Below are 17,827 nucleotides of genomic sequence, written 5' to 3'. Positions count from 1 at the left end.
CGTCCACACAAAACCAAAACGAAACCGGATAGATTTGAAACCACCTCCGAGGGTGGTTTCAGAAGTTTGCGGTTTCGGTCAGCGGATTCGCCGGCTTTGTGTGGACGGAAGGCCGAACCGTACAAGACCTTTGCGGTTTCGCCATGAAATCGGCTTCGTGTGGACGGGGCCTAAGTTCGAATGTATCACAAACAGGGGATGCCAGTCAGATCGAAACATTTTGGAAACATAAAAACGATGGGGAAATAACATAATTGTAGATATGTTCACAATAAGCCAAACAACTGACTGCACCTACCGTGTTGAGTAGGGCCTGTATTTTCTAGTTAACAGGCCATTCATTTGTTGTTTCTATATTATATCCAAACAAGTAATGGTTTGGGGAAGAATGTGCAGAAAAGCCTATAAAGGAAAGATAACCGCTGTATAAACCATCCTAAATAAACCATACTTCACCAGAGAACAGGGAGCGGATACGTCTCCCAGTCCAGCTGACGGCTTCTTTATTTATGTGGAGTGGAAGATGGATGGCTGAACGGGAGCAATACCAACGCCCTCCTCAAGCTGCGGTATCTCCTCTGCAATGTATGCTTTATTTAAGATTACATTAGATCCAAACCCAACCCAAACTCATGGGGCGAAAGAGAGAGAGAGAGAGAGAGAGAGAGAGAGAGAGAGAGAGAGAGAGAGAGAGAGAGAGAGAGAGAGAGAGAGAGGGGAGTGTGGGAGAGAGAGAGAGAGAGAAAGAGAGAAAGAGAGAGAGAGAGAGAGAGAGAGAGAGAGAGAGAGAGAGAGAGAGAGAGAGAGAGAGAGAGAGAGAGGGAGTGAGAAAGGGAGAGAGAGAGGGAGAGAGAAAGGGAGAGAGAGAGAGAGAGAGAGAGAGAGAGAGAGAGAGAGAGAGAGAGAGAGAGAGAGAGAGAGAGGGAGTGAAAGAGAGAAAGAGATAGAGAAAGGGAGCGGGAGAGAGCAGATTTATGAACATTGCACAGCCAAGCCGGGGTCGTGGACTTTGGAAGGGATCTGCTTTTTCACACATTTGGTCTGAACGGAACAGGTCTCAAATTAGATGTGTTCACATCATCCTCATTCTTCAGATACATGACCATCCCCTCCCCTCTATTCCCCTCCCCTCTCTTCCCCTCCCCTCAGGTCACCCTGCTCAGAGGGAGTAGTAAGAGTGGTGTAAGCGGAAGACGTTGGAAAGCCCATATTTATTTATTATTTTGAGGCAGAAATTGTGATGGTAGACTGTAATGGAAAGGGCGAGTGAAAGTTAGAATGGGAGAGATATATATATATATATATATATATACATATATATATATATACATATATATATATATATATATATATATATATATATATATATATATATATATAGAGAGAGAGAGAGAGAGAGAGAGAGAGAGAGAGAGAGAGAGAGAGAGAGAGAGAGAGAGAGAGAGAGAGGGAGGGAGAGAGAGAGAGAGAGAGAGAGAGAGAGAGAGAGAGAGAGAGAGAGAGAGAGAGAGAGAGATCCAATTGAAAGAAAAAAGGAAAGACACGTAGACAGAGGAAGAGAGAGCTAGAAGGAGAGAGACCGCTAGAAAGAGAATGACAGAGAGATGGGGAGTGAGAGAGAGAGAGAGAGAGAGAGAGAGAGAGAGAGAGAGAGAGAGAGAGAGAGAGAGAGAGAGAGAGAGAGAGAGAACTTGGGCTGGTAAATTATGTCAAATTGGAACCAGCATCACCAGAGCTCTTTAACCATCTGCTGTGGTGTCCGGTTGCTTCTGCTCTTGTTAGCACAGCTCGCGCACGCACACACACACACACACGCACACACACACACACACACACACACACACACACACACACACACACACACTAACACAGTGCACACACACACACACACACACACACACACACACACACACACACACACACACACACACACATACACACACACTTCCCACCCCACCAGGAGCTGTCCACTGTTTAACCATCAACCCCAGAGCTGGGAGAGAACCTTAAACTGTCAGCTCCGATCAACACAGTGCTCATGAGCTCTGCACCTTGGTTGTGTAAGGTTCCGGGTTCAAATCCTAACTCGGCCCTGCTCCTGATTGGACCTGGATCTGAATTCCCAAAGTCGCTTTTAAGAAAATAACCAACGACACGCAATAACTTAAAAGCAGGTCAATGGGATAAGTACATTCATGCATTCATGGATTTATAGTATTTGCAAAGAAGGAGTCATTCTCTCTTTGGAATGGGTCGATTAAATGTCTGTTTTGTTCGTCATGATTGATAGTGATCTGCGTGTCGGGTCTTCCAGACCAAAGGTTCCAGGTTCAATCCCCAATGTCCGCGGTCAACCTGCGAGCGCCCTTGAGCAAGAAGAATCCCTCCCCGGCTACCTGCTCTTACTGACATGTGTCTGAATCCACGTGAGTCCGACAGCTCAAAGCACCTGCTAAACGACTGAACAGTAAAACCGGTGCGGGTCCGGGTCCGAGAAGAGTCATATCAAACCGGTCCAGGTCCACAGCTGTTGACCTCTACGTTCGCTCTGGACCGCAGTGGAAAAGCATGTGTCCTCCGAGTGTGTTTATTCACACAGGAGGAAAGGTAAACGCATCCAAGTCCAGGCTTGTCACATTAATGACACGAGCGCCTCCGACATGCGAATTACGCCTGACAGGCGACTTCCGAGGCCCAGATGTTTATCGGGCCGGGGTCCGAGTAGACGGCGTTCCCACTGCCAGAGGACTGTGCGATCATTTGGAAAACCCTGGCAGCAACCCGCCTTTTTCGCTCTCAAACTGTTTCTTAACCTCTCTGCGAGGTTCCGTCGCTTGGCCTCTGGCGCCCCCTCTGGTGGCCGGGGGCGGCGTGCCAAGATAGTTTGCAAAGAAAGAAAGTGGTGGTGTGTTGGAGTGCTGCTGATGTGTTTAGCCTACACTGAAACTGTCCATGTTCGGGAAATCACAGCCCGGGCCTTTCAGTGAAAACAACCAGGGGGGGTTAGAGCAAGGTTAACCCCAGCAGCCCAGGAGAAGTGCTCCCAGCGGGGGTGACCTCCTCGGTTGTGCCGCCCCTCCCCTGGATGTCCTGACCTCAAAGAACCAGCCTCTTTTCTTTGTTTTCCACCCCGTAATGTTTTCTTTCCTCCGGCTACTGTCTCGGTTAGACTCCCCTCTCTCTCCCTCTCCTCCTGCTCTCCCCGTCTCTTTTCTTCACTTCCCTCTCATTCACGGCCTTCTTTCCCTCCTATTTTGTATTCTCCATTTTCTCCTCCCTCCTCCTCTCGCGTCGTCCCAGCCTTAGCTATGTGTCCGTGCTGCCAGCCCTGACTCTTTTCATTTGAGAGCCGTACATGTGGTTGAAATCTGAGGCTCGCTGCGCCAAAACCACACAACCCTGTAATGGAGCCCTGGCACTGGAGAATAGGCCATTGTTCTGGTGCAAAGGGGAGGGAGAGGGAGGAGGAGAGAGAGAGGGGGGAGGAGAGGGGGAAGGGAGAGAGGGGGGAAGAGAGAGGGAGGAGGAGAGGGAGGAGGAGAGAGAGGGGGGGGGGGGGGGGGAGAGGGGGGAAGAGAGAGGGAGGAGGAGAGGGAGGGAGGAGGATTGAGGGCAGAGAGAGGAGGAGAGGGGGAAGAGAGAGGGAGGAGGGAGATAGAGGAGGAGAGGGGGAAGAGCGAGAGGCGAGGGAGGGGGAAATAGGGGGAATAGAGTGGGAGAGAAAAATAATGGAAAGGAAGGAGGTGAGGCGAGAGAAAGAGGCTACAGAGGGGGAGAGAGAAATAGGGAGAGAGAGAAAGAGGCTACAGAGAGGGAGAAAGAAATAGAGAGAGAGAGAAAGGGGAAAGATGTGGAAGAGGGACGGGAGGGACAAATGCGAGAGAAACAGGGGGAGAGTAAATCTATTAGTGTCTATTAGAAAATAAAAGCTTGTTGACTTTTGCAGAACTCAGCCCCAGGGTTCAAAGGTCAGGCCTGTAATCTCATTAGGAGCGGGAGTCGCAGTGAAAGTGGCCTGGCAGTGATTTAAGGACGGTGCATGCAGCGATTTTTTTCTGACGCGTTTTCTCTGCTGCAGCATCCAGCCCTCCTGGTGTCCGATGACTGGCTCTCATCTGCATAAACACACACAGGCCCTCCTTATTATTCAGTAATTTAACAGACGCCTTAATCCAGGGAGTCTGAGTGGATTTGGAGACAGACATCTGTTGGTCTCTTGCTGAAGGATGCCTTGACATTGGGGATCGAACCCAGAACCCAGAACCCTTTGAATGAGTTGAGAGGGTGATACCATGTGTAGAGGACTGTGGGGGGAGAAGGAACCACCTTCTGCTGTCTAGAAGTGACCCTGACTGCCTGCACCTCAAGTTCCCGTAGCCTAACTGCCGTCTCTAACTCAACCTCTAGTTTGCGTAGCCCCGAACAAAAAATCATACCCGGCCTGACGCAATGTTTCCTTCTCCTCCGCCTCCATTTGGAGATGAGCTAGCTATAGCTTGGCTGCCTCCGTGGACCGAGACTCCCTTGCCGTATAGAGGCCAGGGAGATGGAGCCTGTGGTCGGGCTGAGTTTGGCTGGTGCAGCCTCGCCTGGGAACCAGACGAATCTCGCCAGCTCCAGTTTCATTTGCTCTGCAGATAAGGTCTCGCTCCCCTCCCTCGCAAAAAAAACCTCTGCCCAGTACGAGATAGACCGACCAATCAAAACCGCTTATCTAATATTAGGCGGGATAAATATGATGACAGCACGAAGATGGCTGCCGCTGATATAGAAGGGTCTGTTGATTCCGCTATCGAGAAAGCATTCAACAAACTGGAAGGCTACTCTTAAGGCAAAAACAGCAACACTGGTTCACGTACATGTCGACGGTACCCAATCAAAGCTCTTTGCTGCAAGCATATTGGTCGTTTAGAGTTTTTTCCTCGCTCAGTGCTGCGTCATTGGTTTCGTTGCTGTGATTGGTCGGATGCCTATTTAATTAGGTCCAGAGGCCGTTTGGTCTGCGCCCGTTGGTGACGCCCCATAGGAAATAAGCGGCGAGGTTCTAGACTCATTTCAGTTTGCAATTAGTCTGGCAATGCCAGGCTAAGTGCAGGCCTCTCTGGAGCTGACGATGGAAGGAGAGACGAGCCCCACAGCACCCAGTGGCGTCTCCTCGGGCATCAGGCCGTGTGGGACTAGGCAGAACATCCCCATCATACAACCACGCCAACAACATAGTCTTATTTGCAGCCTTCGCCAAACTCCTAGAAACAGGAATGGCTAAATGTGCTTCTACGGCTAACGAATTATCTTAACAACGAGCCTCCACCAGATCCAGGCTCTGACTGTCAACACAGATCTGCAACTCAAAAAGGCTGGACAAACCAGTCCAGAATGGTCTCTCAGCAATGTCTGACACACACATCTGGAAGGTTTTCATTCAGAGTTGTGGAGAGCTATGGATTATGATGCAGACAGGTCAGGTCGGGTTATACTGCCCAACAGGCAGTGTGTTTGTGTGCATGCGTGTAAGTTATAGTGATATAACAACCCGGTCTCACGACACTGTCACGTTATTTAATCTATTGAAACGTGATCAGGATCACGTATTTTCAAAATTTTCGTGTTTTAAAGCACAAATTTCCGGCCGTGGTGCAAACAATATTATTCAAGAGTTATAATCAAGCCCAACACATCAATATTAGTGACAACCCATTAAATACGATATGATTTCTAGATGTCATGGCAACGTCCGCTCGCGACACTGGACTTGCGAGGCGTCGACGCGGACTTTCATTCACATAACCAAAAACAAGACAGTAGATGGTTAGATAAAATAAACATCAAGACATACAGCGCACCTGCATTTAATATATCCGTGAATTGTCACAATTTCTCAGAATCGAAGGTGAAAGTAGAAACGGGTGGCCTAAAGCTGTCATATTGTTCACAGACAAGTTTAAGTAGAAATGGGTGGCCAAAAGCTGTCATATTGTTAGTTATCATTGACTTGAAATACATGGGTTTGAAATTTGTGCTGTAAAACACGAAAATTTTGAAAATACGTGATCCTGATCACGTTTCAATAGATTAAATAACGTGACAGTGTCACGACTTTTCGTGAGACCGGGTTGGATATAATGGTTGTTGTTAAGTGTGAGATGGCTAGTGCGTGTTAATGTTAGCATTTGTAAGCTAGTGTGTGTTAGTTAGTATGTGTTAGCTATTGTGCAAGTGCTAGTTTCATGGTGTGTTAGATCAATATTTGTTAATTAGTCTGACGACTAGGGTGTTAGCTCACATGTTTGCTAATGTAAGCATGTGTCATCTCGTGTGCGTAGGTCTGCGTGTGTTAGTAGCTACGATACGGGAGGTCACGTGAACCCCCCGTTGCCCGGTTGCGTCGGGATCAGCGGCTCTTCGGCCCCCGACAGATTTCCTGCTTAATTAAAACAGTCACGGTGAGGAATGCTGACTGGGCGCATTCCTCCGCGTTCCTAAACTCTCCCCAAACAGACGTTATGCTAATTAAGCCTGGCTGGCTGCCGTACTGTATATTGTTTTATTCTACGAGGGGTCACACTCATCTCGGGGTGTCGTCTTACCGCGCAGGACGGGGCCAAACAGTATAAATAACTGCAGGGCCCCCCCCGGGGCCCCCCCCATTAAAGTTTATGCTCAGAACCAGACGGTCCCGGCGAATGGAAAGCTGAAAAAGCGTTGTCCTGTGGAAGACCAGCAGCTGGCCTGTGGCGCCAGGACCCAAGGTCTCTCGACCACCTCCCTTGCTCTCTCTCTCTCTCGTCCTCTGTCTACCTCTCTCTCTCTCCCTCTCTCTCCCTCTCTCTCGCTCTCACTCGTCCTCTGTCTTCCTCTCTCTCTCGATCCCCCTCTGTACGCCTCTCTCTCTCCATGTATCACCAATCCCTCTCTCTCTCTTTCTCTTTCCCTCTTCCTCTTTATTCCTCTCTCTCCCGATCCTCCTCTGTACCCCTATCTCTCAACCATGTCTCACCCTATCCCTCTCTCTCTGTCTATCTCTCTCTTTCTCTCTCCCTCTTCCTATGTCTTCCTCTCTCACTCTCTCTCACTCTCTCTTCCTCTGTCTTCCTCTTTCTCCCAATCCCCTTTTGCACCCCGCTCTCTCTCCATGTCTCACCATATAACACTCACTCTCTCCCTCCGAACCACAAGCTCCCCATCAAATCGGATCTGCTCGTCAAATCACCAACCCGCTCCACAAAGCACCAACATTGTTTTCGCTCTTAATGACGGACTCTTAAAAACACATTTTTTTCATTTCTCAAAATGGCCGACCTTGGGAGTTGAACGCGACGGCCGGGATGTCGTTCCGATGCGGTCGCCATATTTATGGCGCGGCATTAAAACGATATTACTCCTCTTTCCGGGCCGGGATGCTGGGAGGAGGGGGCGGAGGCGTTGCGATGTCGTTGACGACAAACCGCCGTGAAATGCCAATCAGAACACTCCAGGGCACCGTTCCCCCTTTAATGTTCTGCAGTGGTTCGGTCCAACTCTGAGGCCATGGAATAAGTGTGAGTCGTATCGGGGGGGGGGGGGGTTCCCCGGCCACGGCTACAGCTACAGTTTGACGATGATTACACGTATATTGGTCTGACCTCTGACCTTACATTATACATCGCATGTACTCTCCGTGATTAATCAGCGAGCAACAGAAATTAAGGCGCTTAATCCACGCATGGCTGCAGATCTGATACAAGGCAGAAAAATTATATTTTTTTCGACCGGGGTAGAAAAATGCAAGATCACTTGGGCGAAATACCCAGGGAGGGAAACTAAACAGGAGAGCCCTACTGCAGGGAGAGCACCCTCTCTGGTCAGCTCACTGTAAGTAGCTTTCCCCTTCCAAGTGATGTCACTTTCCATAACAAACACAGCCCCTGACATTCCCATGCAGCCATCACAATAACTTGTGTTGGGTACAGTCTCAGCGGTTGGATTTAAGTGTTTGGTTTCTATTCACAATATATATAGTTCACTTCATCTCGGCCGCATCTGCACTGTATAATAAGAGAAGAGTGCGGCCTATTCCGTTGGAATCCTGCTTTCACCGCATTTAAAGTCTCTGTGGAGTTGCAGCATTACTAGTATCTGGTACTGACTCTACAGGTATCTGCACTTATTCCTGGTTGGGTTTGACTCATCCAGCTATTCTTCTAACTCTGGCCTGCGGCCCCTCCAGTCATGGCTGCTCCAGTGTTGACGGTATGCTTTGAATGTGATCTGCTAAAGGAATTAGAGAAAGCGCCCTACTAGATACCGCCAACCCCACACTCCATACTATCGGGTTGTGCTTTGGAAACTCCGGCAGGACTTGAACTTATTGTGACTGAACGAGGCGTGAGATAGCGGCTGAACTTTCCATCTGTCCTCTCTCCTGGGCTCTCGGAGGACGAGGCAGACCCCTTCTCCTCCAGCCCAGTGATTAATGATCTCGGCCAGAGAAGAAAACCTAGAGGCCTCTTCAGAGGTTCACGGGTCACGGTTAGTGGCTACCGTCGCCTGACCTAGCCTAGCCACCGTCAGCCCTCGCCGCTGCCGCACGCCAACATGCGGGAGGGATTACTGCCACGGAGGGTGATCAATAGAGTTCAAAACACAGGCGCCAAGGGCGAGGTGATAAATGCCTACTCTCTGCCCTCACAGTTAACATCATCATTAACCCACAGCGATTCATCCCCATCGGCGCGGGGATGGCGGCTTGGCGCTAACCGTGAAAGTCGTTGTAGCCACGCAGCGCTCCGAGCTAGCTTACCCCCCATGAAGCGTTCTCCCTGAGCGCTGAACCCTATCTCACGTCCCCTCATGGGAGGATGGGGTGTCCGGTTCCCCACCAGACGCCTGACAGATGAGGGCGAGAGGAATGGTTTTGGTTTACCGCTGGCCCAGAGAATCCTATTTTAGCTGAAAAACACCATCTGGCCACAGTAGGGCGTTAAGTGTTTGTTCGGACGACGAGGACGTTGGACTGCGAGATGCAGACCGACGGCGGAGTGTCCGCCTCTCGGACTGTCACGATGATGCAGAGTAATGAGGGAGATTAGTCAGGGAAACCATTAAGGGTTTGGCTTTTATTGCAATGGCATATCAACATTCAGAAGGTCATTCACTGGTCTGAACGCCATTTAATGATTTGAGAGGAAAATTGTGGAAATAAGTATCTCTCACATTTTCTCGCATGGAACCCACATTCTGAATGCCTTTCACGGATCACAGTGGAAGATTACTACTCAGAAGAACTGTGTCAAGAATCAGACCATGTTCTCATTTCCAGGAAAGTTCTCACTACACACACAACGTTTGTCATCGCCTTGTGTGTATTGTTTAACCCATTTCTGATTCAGAAAGGGCTGAGGGTCAATAGTTATAATCCAATAATATTAGCCACTGCAATATCATAGTCTTCCATGTTGGCTTAATTCAATGTCCACAGTATCGTACTGATTAACATATAGAAGGATATTTGATATCTGTGACTATAGACTTAGAAACCTTGACCTTATATGAGATTATTATTGATTATATGGAACATCGACACACTGTTCCCATTTTAATGTTAGTTTTGTGAAATGAAGGCAAAAGTGAATATATTACAAAATCGTATTTCTACGAGAATAGAATGTGCATATCAAACGTGCTTGCGGTGAGAGTATCTCCATCGGGTCTTCCTATTGGTCCTTCCCGTGGAGCCCTACAGCCGACCAACATGAAACCTCACCGGCGCACGCCGCCGCAGGCTAGGCTACCGTGTGAGCGACGGTACATTGGTGTGATTTTCCTGGACACTAATAGCAGGAGGAAATCACCCGGGTTAGCGTTCGGTGCGTCCCGGGATGTATTTGGTTTCACCCTGAATGGGACCACTGTGCCACGGTGTGTCGTGAGCGCTACGTGATGCTAGCGATTAGCTGCTAGCGATTAGCCCCCTGGGGGGGACATGCTAACATTGGCCCCTGCTGCGGTCGGGATCGGCTTGTTATGTGTAGAATACCAGCGCCGCAATTACCCTTTCAAACGCGCTGGCCTCCTTCCAGCTCAGCACGCCGGCTGTTGGGTACTCTGTGGGCCGGTTCAGCGGGCTCCCATTGATGGAAGGGCTTCCGGTGACGCTTTGATTGGGGTAATTTGATGTTGTACATGCAGTGTAATGTGAGGACTCGTGACTCCCATTCAAACCGTGTTCCCCGCGGCCCACACTGGAGCTCGCACAGGCTGTGTGTGTGTGTGTGTGTGTGTGTGTGTGTGTGTGTGTGTGTGTGTGTGTGTGTGTGTGTGTGTGTGTGTGTGTGTGTGTGTGTGTGTGTGTGTGTGTGTGTGTGTGTGTGTGTGTGTGTGTGTCAGTGTTTTTGACTGGGGGGGTTGGCTGTGTGTTTGACCGTCGGTGTGTTTGATGGTGTGTGTGTTTGATGGTGTGTGTTCGGCCGTGTGTCTATTTGACCGTACATGCGTGTGTGTGGTACAGAGAGATTCTGTTTTATCAAATCATACTAACATAGTACAATCTGTGAAAGCGGTAGAACCCAGATAATTTTAATCACAACGAAATTATCCAGATCCGATTAAATTATGTTGTTATTTCTTAATAAACCTGCAGGGTTTACAAAATGATGATGATTAAAAGATTATTCCATCTGAAACAAATTTAGAAATGTGTAGAATGCAAAGATCTATACAATTCCTACCCGGTAAAACAGATCCTGAGTCCTGTTTATGCAAACCAAATATTTACATCAAATTGCATTCATTGTATTCTTTAACTTAAAGAAGTGCAACCAATGTGTTATCCCTCCTTCAAAGTGCCTTTAACTTCACACTCTCTGAGACAAAACTCATCGGAACGTCTTGAACGTGAAAAAACAATTCCCTGATCCTCAAAAGACGTGGTGAGAGAGACCAGCCCGGGGTGAGATTGGGAGTTCCTGTGCATTCCGAACCCGGGGAGACCGTGTCCACAGGCCCCGCTGGGTCACCAGTAGTTTTGTTTTGCTGTCATGGGAGCAGAAGTCATAACGATCACCGCTGGGTGTTTATCTGCAGCTCGTTCTGAAGGGACAGCTCTGTTGGCGAGGAGCGACGGGAGAAGATGTGCGTTCCTCCGCCGCCGCTGCTTCCTGGAGCCGCTCGCCATGGTGACATCGATATTCACATCTCCGCTCCTCCGGTTCAGAGCTTGCAACCGAGCCCCTGCTGTTAGGAAGTCCACGAGGCGGCCGGGGCGGCCGGGCCGGGTTCAGACGCCCCTTCGCCGGGATGCCAAATTACAGTTTCAATCTCCTTATGGAGGACTTTCATGTCTGCGAAACATGTTTTTTAGGGATGGATCTGAAAATGCACTGCATGGTAAATGGATTGCATCTATAGAGCGCTTTTCTAACCAGTGGCCACTCGAAGCGCTTTACAATATTGCCTAACATTCACACATTCACACAACAACGGCAGAGTCACCCACGCAGGGCGACAGCCAGTTCGTCAGGAGCAGTTAGGGTGAGGCGTTTCGCTCAGGGACACCTCAACACTCAGCTAGGAGGAGCTGGGGATCGAACCATCAACCCCTCGGTTACAATCCAACCAGCTCAACTATGGCGACACATTAGTGCCATAATTCACTAATGTGATAAAAGATGCATTTGGGCGTATTATATTATTCCACAGGCGTATATATTAACTGCGAGCGCACAAATGATCTCTGCGCGCGCAAAATAGCCTCTCGCGCGCGCAAAACCTCTCGCGAAAGATGTTTTTACGCTCTCGCTCGAATTTAATTTTGGCACTATGTGGGAGGGAACCAAGGCAGGGCGGGCTTTCCTATGATTGGACGTTTCTGAAGCGCGATATTTGATTGACAGCCCTCCTCTCATTCAATTCTGAATTGTACAGTAAATGGCTAAAACGATAGTTACGTATTGTAACTCCAGATTCTATGATGGAGGCGCAGCCTTTTAAGTGTCGGCCTCATTGTCCTTTAAATAGCTGAAGAAAAGCTGTTTATTGGGAGCAGAACGTCCGCCGGCGCCCGACTATATCTGCGAAATGCGGACGTCGTTGAGGCACGCCGCACGCGGACGTAATTGAGGCCCACGCTGTTGGTGGTCGGGGATTACAAATTTTTCAGTGCTACGGCTCACGCCTAGGGATAACCCAATAGCGATAGCCTTAAAAGCTGCGCCTATACTCATAGAATCTAGAGTTACAATAAGTAACTATCGTTTCAGCCATTTACTGTACAATTCAGAATTGAATGAGAGGAGGGCTGTCAATCAAATATCGCGCTTCAGAAGCGGCCAATCATAGGAAAGCCCGCCCTGCCTTGGTTCCCTCCCCATAGTGCCAAAATTAAATTTGAGCGAGAGCGTGGGAGGTTTTGCGCGTGCTGAGGTAATTTGCGCGCGCGAGAGGCTGTTTTGCGCGCGCTGAGGTCATTTGCGAGCGCGAAAGGCTGTTTTGCGCGCAGAGATCATTTGCACGCTCGCAGTTAATATCTACGCGTGTGGAATAATATAATACGCCCGAATGCATCTTTTATCACATTAGTGAATTATGGCACTAATGTGTCGCCATACTCAACCTCCTGAGAAACTGTAGATATGAACACATTATCTACCGATGATGACGTGCTTAATAATGACCTCTTTCGGCATGTTCTGTCTAAACAACAAGGATGAGATGGAGAACATATGTATCCCACAATGCTTTGCTCGTCCTTAACGGCGTCTCTCCCACACCGGGCTGAGGTTCAGGTTAGCGGGCGGCACGCCATTAAAATCTACTCTTAAGGCCGCTTCTCCTCTGTCATCACATTAAAATTACATCGGAGCTTAAGCCCATTTGCAGCGCGCATATGAGAGAATTAAGACGGTCGGGTCTCGGCGCTTCACATCGGAGGGAGTGAAAGGCTGCGGTTTTGTCCTTCCTGAGTAGAAACACATGTACGCCGCCGCCAGAGAAAACACATTTAACGCCCCTCTTGATTGGCAAGTCGAGGAGGAGGAGAAAAGAGTGTGAGGATGACGATCCGAACATGGATGTAGCGTTCTGCTTTGTGCCGGGCTGCTCAGGACTCAAACCCACCTCTGAAAAGAGATGGTTCGGGACAGCGAAGGATGCTGGGTCATGCTTCGTGCTTCCTTGTCCTCTACGCTTGGACGCGTTGACCTCAGAGGTTCTGACAGAGGTCAGGATGACTCACAGTAATGAAGACGGCTCAGGTTAATTCACCTCAAAGCTTATTCATCCTTACGACAAGCCTGCACTTATTGACTATAAGAATCACTTTAATAACAGCAATAAAAAAGATAATGACTAAAATCATGAAACATGCAAGCAGGCGTTAAAGTACATCAACAGCACGCCCTTTAACAAACCAGTTCGATGCTACATGAGACGCCATCTCCCTACAACTCACTTCCCTGTCTTTCTACACCGTCCCGGTGATAAAAGGCCATTAAAACTCATAATGAAAGATTGCATACCAAGCAATGAAGGCTTCTCTATTGAGACTCGTGTTCATGGTCATTTCGACTCCCAGTGGTTTGTGTTTTTACTGGGAGACTTCCAACTCGTCTACATCCAGAGGGCCCTGTCATAACGCAGAGCTAAAGTACCGTCCTCTGTTGGAACCCGGCCTGCCGTTATTACCGGACTGAAGACCCTTATTCCTTTGTTTTCCAAAGGGCGACAGGAATTCACACCTGTGACTTTCAAATGGTCCGACTCTATTTAGCCTGGCACCTTGCTCTAAATACTCTGGCCCTGTGTTTATGTTCTGGCCTTTTGGATTTTTGACCCACTGTAAAATTCAGGTGCAGTGTGTTTCATTGTTTTCGCAGGGAGTGAAGGTATCACTCTTGCCTCTAGCACACCTTTGACCGCCAATTAATACCTCTGCTTTTGCGCTCACTCAGGGAAACTGTGACTGGCAATTCTATATTTCCTGTGCATATTTAATTTTCAGTTAAAAAGCTTCTGTGGTATTTGGTTAAGTTCCAAAGTGGCCAAGAAAAATAACTACAAAAAAAAGCAGGGGACGTAGGCGATATTTCTAATTTTTGTTAAAGTGTAAAAAATGTTAGCTTAACACTGTATGGGTGCTGTGTTCGGGAGGGGAAGGGAAAGGCTCGCTCTGCACACAGACATGGTGAAAGGTACATAAATACAGACTTGAGACCTTTATGGGTGATATGAAGCGATATCTGAAGGTTGACCTCCGAAGCGTTTGCTGTTTCCTAACTGATTTTAAGTGATTCAAATGTTTTCTAGCTGTTTCAACTGTTTTCTCAGAGAAGATGAGAAAAAAAAGATTAAAAAAAATAGAAGTGAAAGTGAAAAGGAATAAACCAATTTATGTAATATAATAAACAACACTATTATATATTTCTTTCCATACGTCTAAGAACAAAGGGTGAAAACATGGATGTGTTTATAAAGAACCTCTGCACATTTCCCATGCTAGCGTCCAAAGATATATAAGTGAATATGTGATGCATTGTTCTTTATTATGCTTATTGGTGTAAACAACTTATTTTTAACTCTTGGGTGTTCTTCCAATAGTAATGACCAACACGAGTTGTGTGCCTTCAGGTACAGCTGTGTGTACGCCAGGGAACAGTGTTCCCATATTGGGCGGGAAATCTGGCCAGGGAACAGCCCTCCCACAAACAGCCTCTCTCTCTAGTACCCTCTGTACCACTCTCCCACTCTACCACTATTCCTGTCTCTCTCTGTACCACTCTCCCTCTCTTTCTCTCTCCCAATCTACCACTCTCCCTCTCATTCCCTCCATCTCTCCCTCTCTCTCTCACACCATCTCTCCCTCTCTCTCTCTCACACCCTCTCAAATCTCTCTCTCTTTCCCTCTCCATCTCTCACTCTCTCTCTCACCCTCTCTATCTCTATCTCTCTCTCTCTTTCCCTCTCCATCTCCCCCTTTCTCCCTCTCTCCCTTCCCGAGACGTAAACCTACCTATCAGATGCTTATACACTCCCATGTGACCTGGGCATCCTTCTGTTTTCACATTAACAGACCAACCAAAGCTCTACAAATATTATCTCTAATTTTAATACGCAGGGACGCCGACGGAAAAACTCATATAGGTAAGATCAAACACAGATACCCTCACACACACACATACGCACACACACACACAGACACACACAAACACACACAGAAAGAGAGACCGTCTGATCCCATAAGTGAGTCGTGAGATCTTAGTCATCTGTAAAAACACACTACTCCACTCACTACTACTCACACACAGCTTAGGAGGAGCAATAGGGGGAGGGAGGAGGTGGAGAGAGAGCCCGTTATTGGGGGAGAGAATTAGGGTAGAGCTCAAGAGAGGAGCGCAGGTGGGCGAGAAGGAGTAGGGTGGAGTCCGGGAGGAGGGAGAGGAGCAGTATGAGGAGAGTGGGGGGGGGGGATAGAGGAGCGGAGAGAGCCAGGAGATATTGGAGCAGGTCAGGGCCCGAGGAGAGAGAAAGGGGAGCAGGACAGAGTTCAGGAGGAGATGAGAGGAGGAGCAGATAAGAGAGAGAGGAGCAGGAGAAGAGAGGAGGATAAGATAGTAGAGAGGAACATAAGGAGAAGAGAGAGGAGGAACAGATAGGAGAGAGGAACAGAAGGAGAAGAGAGAGGAGGAGCAGATAGTAGAGAGAGGAGCAGGAGAAGAGAGAGGAGGATAAGATAGTAGAGAGGAACATAAGGAGAAGAGAGAGGAGGAACAGATAGGAGAGAGGAACAGAAGGAGAAGAGAGAGGAGGAGCAGATAGTAGAGAGAGGAGCAGGAGAAGAGAGAGGAGGAGAAGATAGGAGAGAGGAGCAGAAGGAGAAGAGAGAGGAGGAACAGATAGGAGAGAGGAACAGAAGGAGAAGAGAGAGGAGGAGCAGATAGTAGAGAGAGGAGCAGGAGAAGAGAGAGGAGGAGCAGATAGGAGAGAGGAACAGAAGGAGAAGAGAAAGGAGGAGCAGATAGGAGAGAGGAAATGAAGGAGAAGAGAGAGGAGGAGCAGATACTAGAGAGAGGAACAGAAGGAGAAGAGAAAGGAGGAGCAGATAGGAGAGAGAGGAGGAGCAGGAGAAGAGAAAGTAGGATAAGATAGGAGTGAGAGGAACAAGAGATGAAGAGGAGGAGAAGAGAGGAGGAGCAGATAGTAACATGAGGAGCAAATGGAAGAGAGAGGAAGAGGAGGAGAAGAGAGAGAAGCAGAAAGGAGAGAGGAACAGGAGAGTCCAGGAGGAGAAGAGAGAGGAGGAGCAGAGTGGAGAGTGGGGGACAGGAGGAGCAGAGAGAGGGGGAGTAGAGTGGAGAGTGGGGGACAGGAGGAGCAGAGAGGGGAGGAGCAGAGTGGAGAGTGGGGGACAGGAGAAGCAGAGAGGGGAGGAGCAGAGAGCAGGTCAGGCGGAGGCTGGAGGCCGGTGGAGAAGCAGGTTGGGTCAGATGATAAGTGCTGACAGCTCTGTTGTCTGGAGCGGCTGAGCGTCCCCAGATGTTGACCTCTGGATCCGACGTGACGTGCTGGGCCGCGCGTAGAACCGAGGAGACGCAGAAAGTACGCTTTCTAAACAGCGAGTGAAATTATCCTCCTTCCTGTCGGCCGAGGAGGCCCGGGATGGTCACCCGGTCCACTTCCTGAGCTCGGGACGGACTGGTAATTGACGGGGGGGAACAGGAAGTGAGAGGCGCGCTGGTTTTATTGAGATGGCCCGCCTACTTCCTGGATGTGACCATGTGACGAGGAAATGGTTTCCTCTAACCCTAACCCCTTTCTCTTTAGAAAAAACACACCATGTTGTATGCTCCCCCCCCTCCCCCTACACACACACACACACACCTGACACTAACCTCCCCCCACCCCAAACTAATCCTAACATCCACATGGGTCCCCATCACGGCCTTGAGCCTAGGATCTGGCCGGGGCGACTATTTATTTCTGTTTATCCAGAACTGTTTGTCTTTCGTCATTCAAACAAATCGTCCGCAGACGGCCTTGGATTACGTTAGCACGCGAACAGATAGGAATAGGCCTGCTAACAAGTAGCCGGCGGCTTACAGCTCTACAGGCCACAAGGCTCTGCGCAAAGTAAAAAAATTTTTAAAAAGATTGCAGGCTACAAGGATTTGTCCAATATTAATTATTCATAATAATATTTCAGATTTGTACTAGTTTGAAAGAAATATGGATATACAGCGTTTTTTTAATCAAGGACCACGGAGGGTCATAGACAGTGAAATTCATGGTGAAAGCCAGGAGTGTTTTGAGGAGTCACGGTCACCTGTGGTTGACCACTCTGCTCAAGCCGAAGCTAACCGGGCTACAGACGTTAGCACTAGGCACCAAGGGCCAGCTAACCCTATACAGCCGAGGTCATTAAAGGCGTCCGAGCCGGGGGATCTGGGCCTTCTATGTTCACTAAATACACAGCATCGGGCAAGGAGTGTTGTTGAGTGTGTTGTTTCTGCTGGGTGTGTTATTTCAATACAAACAAAAAATGTAATGAAAATGTCTTGTCTTGCCTGTTCTGCACAACTCTGCGCAAATATTTTTTGTCATAGGCTAAATTAATGAATTTATAACTTTTTTGATATTTGTTTAAATCATAGGCTAGCCTATTGTTGGCTTGTTTTTTTTCTATTCTGAATGAGTGCTTCATCTGCTGTTGGATGAGCTCAGCGAAATATTCCTGCAATATGGATCACATCGCATTTTCACTAAAAAAAAGGGAAACTCAACAAAATAAAGTTGCTTACAGTTTGCCATATCTCTGGTTCAGATTGTACACAACGCAGAGATCTAGAAATATGAGAAC

The sequence above is a fragment of the Gadus morhua genome, chromosome 10, assembly GCF_902167405.1.
Source record: "Gadus morhua chromosome 10, gadMor3.0, whole genome shotgun sequence".
Taxonomy (NCBI): Eukaryota; Metazoa; Chordata; class Actinopteri; order Gadiformes; family Gadidae; genus Gadus; species Gadus morhua.
The sequence above is the reverse complement of the archived record's forward strand: the minus strand, read 5'-3'. Positions refer to the sequence as shown.